This window comes from Moschus berezovskii, chromosome 16, assembly GCF_049115385.1.
Source record: "Moschus berezovskii isolate FMDL1 chromosome 16, NW_MosBer_1.0, whole genome shotgun sequence".
In the NCBI taxonomy this organism is placed as follows: domain Eukaryota; kingdom Metazoa; phylum Chordata; class Mammalia; order Artiodactyla; family Moschidae; genus Moschus; species Moschus berezovskii.
In genome coordinates this window covers 76,214,324-76,221,062 of record NC_142475.1, presented here as the reverse complement: position 1 = coordinate 76,221,062, position 6,739 = coordinate 76,214,324, and the positions used below count along the sequence as shown (strand labels likewise).

Sequence of the window (6,739 nt, the reverse complement as noted above, 5' to 3'; positions counted from 1 at the left end):
AAAAGACCCTGATGCTGAGAAAGATTGAAGGCAGGAGGAGAAGAGGATGACAGAGGATGAGATGGTTGGATGGCACCACCGACTCTATGGACATGAGCTTGAATAAACTCTGGGAGTTGGTGATCTACAGGGAGGCCTGGTGTGCGGCAGTCCATGGGGTCACAAAGAGTTGGACACGATTGAACGACTGAACTGAACTGCATCTATACATATCAATTTCCAAAGCAGAAAGAAACCTGACCAGAATTTGACTGATCCCACTGCAGTGGCTCAGGGGAACTGGAAAACCAGTGGTTGCGATCGTGGAGTCCTGAGGCTAAACAGGGTTAGAGGAATGAACCATAACACACAATGTCGTTGGGTTCTGAGGTCATCAGTGGAGCTCCGCAGTGTGAGCAAGGACCTGTGGAGAACTGATACTCCTAGCTTGTGAATGATTCCTCCATTTTCAACAACTCCTTCAGCACCAACTATGAGAAGATCAACTTTCTCCATGATGTAGCCAACGGCAGCATCAGGGACCACAGTGATGGGGACATTGAGGTGGCAGAGGGCTTTGACCATCTTCTTACCTGATAAGTCAGTCTGTGACTCTGTAATGTACACACTGAAACTCTTCTTGGTGCCAGGGCAGCTTCCAAGACTCTCAGGACCACTCTGGGGTAGGTGCACACTAATATTCTTGCCCCATCTTTGATCAAAGCATGGCACAGATCTGCAATTGTATTTCTCGACAGTGATATTTTCCTGAGGAAAATCTCTCCCCACTCATCATGATCTTTTTACATTTGGAGTAATCAGAGTATTCCAGGGAGGTAAGGCTGATGAAGCACAGGAAAAGCTCACCGCGCGACGACATGGCCACTGAAGAGTCCGTGTCACTGGGTTTCTGTGGCCCTGGTGAGATTCTCATTCAGGCCCTGGGTTGTCTCCTCTGTATCTCTTCTCAAGTACTCCAGCAAAGTCTGGATGGCAGCTACTACTGAGGCCACATCAGGATCTTCTTTGATCTGAGGCTTAAAGTATTCGATTAACTCCTTGTTGTCCATGGTGCCCTCTGGACCGCGGAGCCAGAGAGGCCCTGAGCCACGCGCGAGGCCTGATTAGGTCCCGCCACCATGTGGACTCCACACCACACTGACTGACAGCGAGAAGCCTGGCTCTACACTCCACTTCCCTCCATTAACTTTTAAAATGCATGATTTTTTTTTTCCTTTGCACCATTTGTGTATATTGCACTTACCACAGAAATGGTATTTAACATTAGGTACTGTTTCATAACCTCCAGATTTTACATAGAGGTGTATTTCATATATTACACATTCTCATGTATAGTAGTCTTCTGGGACTGACATAACAAATTGCTATAAACTTGGCTGAAAGCAACAAAAATTAATTCTCTCACAATTCTGGAGGCCATAGGTCTGAAACAAGATGGAGTAGGGCCATGGTCCAGTCCCCCATGGAGGTCTCCAAGGGGACTCCTTTCTTTTCTCTTCCAACTTCTGGGGATGCAAGTGTTCCTTGGCTTGAGGCTGCATGTCTGGGTGGACATATCTTTCAGGGACCAGCACTCAACCCACTGGGGCTTCCCACGTGATGCTAGTGGTAAAGAACCCACCTGAAATGCAGGAGATGCAAGAGATGGAGGTTCCATCCCAGGGTTGGGAAGATCCCCTGGAGAAGGAAATCGCACCCACTCCAATATTCTTGCCTGGGAAATTCCTCAGACAAAGGAGCCTGGCAGGCTACAGTTCACGCGGTCACAAATAGTCGGACATAATTGAGCACTTGTGATGAGTGCTGACCACCAGACAGCCAGATGGCTGTGCCAAGGTATTTTACTTACCAAATCCTGTTTCTTCAACTCGTGGGAGAAATGCACAGCAACACCGTAACTTAAAACTTTAGAGAGCTTGATGATAACATTCTCTCACTCCAGTCTGGACTTGGATTTGAAGGGATTTTAATCACCGTGTCCCTTGTTCCTAATCTCCATCCTCTATTTTTCAAGTCTCTCAGCACTGGTTTAAGGAACACGATTTTTCTTTTAGAAGCATTTAGTGGAAAACATTGTGTTCCTTTCTAATTTATAAGAAAACACTTGAGGAAAAAGACTTGCCTTAAATGAGTTATGAGACCAGTGTTCAGCCTGAACTTTCTTCCTTAGCTAGAATGAATTTCATTTTCTCCTTTTCAAGCTGTAGTATATCTTCTTCCTTGTATGTCAAATTAATCTTTGTCCTTAAAATTACGATCACTAAGAGAACACTTAGTTTGTTTCAGTCCAGAATGTGCTGGAGTAAACAAAGCATACGTTTTCTTTGAGGTTCTATTTGACAGACTTGAAGATACTGACTACTGAGAGCCAATAAAACAACAGATCATCGCATCCTTTTAGGAACATGTCATTAGGAGTGGTGGTTCTGATTCTCATTTCACAAAGAACACTTCCAATTAACTGGCTGGATTTACTTGCAGAGGGTTGACATATATACTGAGTATGGCTTCTTACATTTGAAGTATTAGTTATAATATATGCATGCTGCTGCTGCTAAGTCGCTTCAGTCGTGTCCGACTCTGTGCGACCCCATAGACGGCAGCCCATCAGGCTTCCCCGTCCCTGAGATTCTCCAGGCAAGAACACTGGAGTGGGTTGCCATTTCCTCCTCCAGTATATATATACCAAATCAAAAAAGTATATTGTAGGACACAAGGAAAACCAGCTAGTAGTTTGACTTTTGCCAAACATTTCTTAATACATGAAATGTTAAGCTTTACTACTTGAAAATTCTACAACTTCCAACCTCTTTATCATTCACCAATGCTTGGAAACTCTGCTTTACCCATTTTCCCTGAGAAGTTTCAAGAATATTGACTGTGTCTTATCTGAGGAAGACTATTGGCTACTATTCTATCTTATTCATTTTTAGTCCTAGAAGTGAATGCATCTCATTGAAAAGATCTAAACAACAGAGAACTATTAAAAATAGAAAAGTCAAATCTTCCTCTGATGTCTTACTGCATCCTCAGCCTCTCACTGATGCCCATGTACTTTATATATAATCCATTTTTATGAAATGTTCAGAATAGACTAATAAATTGGGACAGGAAGTAGACTAGTGGTTGCCTAGGGTTAGGCAGGGTAGGGGCAGAGGGGTAATGGTCATTGGGTATGGGGTCTTCTTTTGGGCTCATGATAGTTGCCCAACTCTGTGAATGCATTAGAATCCATTAAATTTTATATAGTAAGTGGGTGAAGTTTTTTGGTTTGTGGGTTTTATTTCTAAGGGGCTCTTTTTTGCAAAGAGGAAAGTTAAAGGGTACAGACACATGGAAAGGTACACAACTAAGTAATTAAAGCAAATAAGGTGTCTTCTGGAAGAGAATAGCAGATATGCTCTGAAGAGTGATTAGGAGTTGGTCTGGCTGAGGTGGAGAAAGGATGGGAGTGGAGATGTAGGCAGAGGAAGTAACAGGTGCAGAATCAGCATGTCTAGTGCATCGTGGGAGAAGGCAGTGGCACCCCACTCCAGTACTCTCGCCTGGAAAATCCCATGGATGGAAGAGCCTGGTAGGCTGCAGTCCATGGGGTCGCTAAGAGTCGGACACGACTGAGCGACTTCACTTTCACTTTTCCTTTCCTACATTGGAGAAGGAAATGGCAACCCATGCCAGTGTTCTTGCTTGGAGAATCCCAGGGATGGGGGGAACCTGGTGGGCTGCCGTCTATGGAGTCGCACAGAGTCGGATACGACTGAAGCAACTTAGCAGCAGCAGCAGCAGTGCATGGTGGGCTGGATATATGGAGATATGACATGTTGGCTGGTAAGAAATGAGATTGGAGGGCAAAGAAAGGACATGAACACAAAGGTTTAATGCCATGCTAATAAATTAGGACTTTAGCCAGAAAGCATTGTGAGATGTTAGCTTGAAGCTGAGAAATAACATGGTTATATTTTTGTGGTTGTAGCATAGTCACTTATGTAGCAGGGCTGGAGCTGGTTTGGGCAGGACTAAGGAGGCAGGGAGGTCGGAGACTGTGTAGTGATCCAGGAGGGGCTTGAGTGAGGGCAGGACTGCCAAGTCTTCAAATGGACAAGAGCTTTCATGGACCTTCAGACCACACTCTAGTCCATGTTGATATCAACTGTTGACACCTGCAGGTCTACCAAATTGGAAAACTCCTTGTTACATTCATAAACAAAGAACGCTGTTTTGATGTATCAAGATCTAAAGATTCTACTTCCATATCTGGTGTTCACGGCCCCCAAATTAAGGACATAGAGATAGTTATCACCCATCACACAAGATACCTGAGTTAGATGTGTCATCTGAGATAAACTCACTTCCACGAAGAGACTGAGCAGGCTGATTGCAGACTCATTCTATCGCACATATCTAAGTTACAAGAGGAAAGTGATCAACAACTTTTCTCTCAACTGTTTAGTCAAATACTTCAGGTTCTATTGAGTTTTTGTTATTATCAAGTGCAGACTCTTTATATTCTAATTTCAAAAATATAAAGGATTATTCAAAAAATGTTCATTGTGAAGCTAGCCAGACACCAGTTACAACCTGTACTTACCATGGCATTGAGCCTACTGTGCTTGTTCTCAAGGACACAGAGGAGAGAAAAGAATGACACATCAAGGGCCTTGAGAACCAGATGGCCAGATGGATGATTTCATACTATTAACTGGCTATTTGTGGTGTTTCAAAATAGCTGTTATGTCATAAGGGGCCAAAGTTCTATTGGTGATTAACCTGTGTGGACATTTTAGCGAAACAGTGAATGGAGAAAAGTGTTATGCCACCTGAATTTACGAAGTGTCTTCCCCTAATTTTTACTTTATCCAATCAATCGTTCAGTTAGTTCAGTTCAGTCACTCAGTCGTGTCCAACTCTTTGCGACTCTATGGACTGCAACACACCAGAATTCCCTGTCCATCACCAACTCCTGGAGCTTACTCAAACTCATGTCCATAGAGTCGGTGATGCCATCCAACCATCTCATCCTCTGTTGTCCCCTTCTCTTCCTGCCTTCAATATTTCCAAGCATCAGGGTCTTTTCCAATGAGTCAGTTCTTCACATCAGGTGGCCGAAGTATTCAGTCAATCATTACTGTGTGTGAATTATATAAACACGGGCTTCCCTGGTAGCTCAGCTGGTAAAGAATCTGCCTGAAATGCAGGAGACCCTGGTTTGATTCCTGGGTCAGGAAGACCCACTGGAGCAGGGATAAATGCCACGATCCTCACTTTACAAATTAGGTATTAATAAGTAATCTGTTGAAAGTTGGCAATAGGACAAAGATTTCACCATTTTCAATGACAGGAAACTCACTACCATTTTCCTTGGATGGCTCAATTGCTGGCAACATTTGTTAACACTTCTCACATTCCCTATACCTTGATTTGTTTCTTAGAGTTACTCAAAACTGAATGAAACATTCTTCAAATATTTGGACGTGGATGATGTGTTTTCTCTGCTTTTCTCATCCTTAGGCTAGACAAACCCAGGGAGATCTCACGTTCTTTGTGACATGATTCAGGCTCCTGCCATCTGCCTTTGGGCGCATCTTTGTTTGCCTATAACCTTCATAAAATATGCCTTTGAGAACTGAACACAACACAGCAGACAAAATAAAATAAAAATGAGCTATCTCAACTGCAGTCTATTTTTTAGCTCAACTCAGAGAACATCTGCTTCTTAGTCAATCCCCAGTTGGTTGAAACAGTGACTACCCACGTGTTCAATGTCAGGTTAGCAGTAACTTCTTACTAATTCGCTCAGTTGGCGCCTTAGCGTGAAAGGCTGACTCTTTCTGTTTCCCAGGACAGTCTGCATCCTGAGTCATGGCCATAATCCTCATCTGAGAACAGTGCTATTTCTCAAGCAACTGTTTTCCAGCAGAAATCTGGCCATTCTAGGAAAATATTAACAAACTCATAAAGACACTTGCAATTTGATTTATGTTCAGTGTAATCTGTCTTCGTAGTTCTTGTAATTATCTAAATATTAGATAAGATATTAGATAAATATTAGAACAAGATATGTCATTGAGAAACATTATTAATTACATATTTAAGTAACTTATTTGGGCATCTATTTGATAATTTATTTAGTAATTGTTTCATCACTTAGCTTAGCTAGTACATCTTATTTTGTCTATTTAACAATAATCTGAGTCTGATGAATAATATTGGAAACCTAATTGCTCACCATGTGATAGTCCATGTGTGTAACATTTTAAGATAGAGCTATGATGCTCTGTGATGACCTTTAGGAATGGGGTAGGGGGAGGTGGCCAAAGTTTTGGAGCTTCAGCTTCTGCATCAGTCCTTCCAGCGAATTTTCAGGGTTGATTTCCTTTAAGATTGACTGACTTCCTTATGATTGGTTTGATCTTACAGTCCAAGAGAATCCCAAGAAGCTTCTCCAGCATCACAGTTCGAAAGCATCAACTCTTTGGTGTTCAACCTTTTTTTAACCTTTCATTTATTATTACTAGCACTTTAAAGTTCTCTACTATTACCAGTGAGCTCAAATGCTTTATGGGTTTGGAAATACTAAATAATTGCAGCATCTAAATACAAAAGAATTCTAAGTTCTTGTAAGCCTCCCAGATATCGGCTATTCATCTATTTAATATTTTTAGAATGGATGTGTGTTGAGGGTCTATTATGCCCCAATCTTGTGCTGGAGTAAAGGGAAAAGTGATGACTGAGTCAGTTC

General features: G+C 42.2%; 1 pseudogene; it reads right to left on the bottom strand.

Annotated features, from left to right (window-relative positions):
• Window positions 1–270: 270 nt before the first annotated feature.
• On the bottom strand, window positions 271–1,049 carry LOC129560011 (translation initiation factor eIF2B subunit alpha pseudogene; annotated as a pseudogene).
• Between the last annotated feature and the right edge of the window lie 5,690 nt (window positions 1,050–6,739).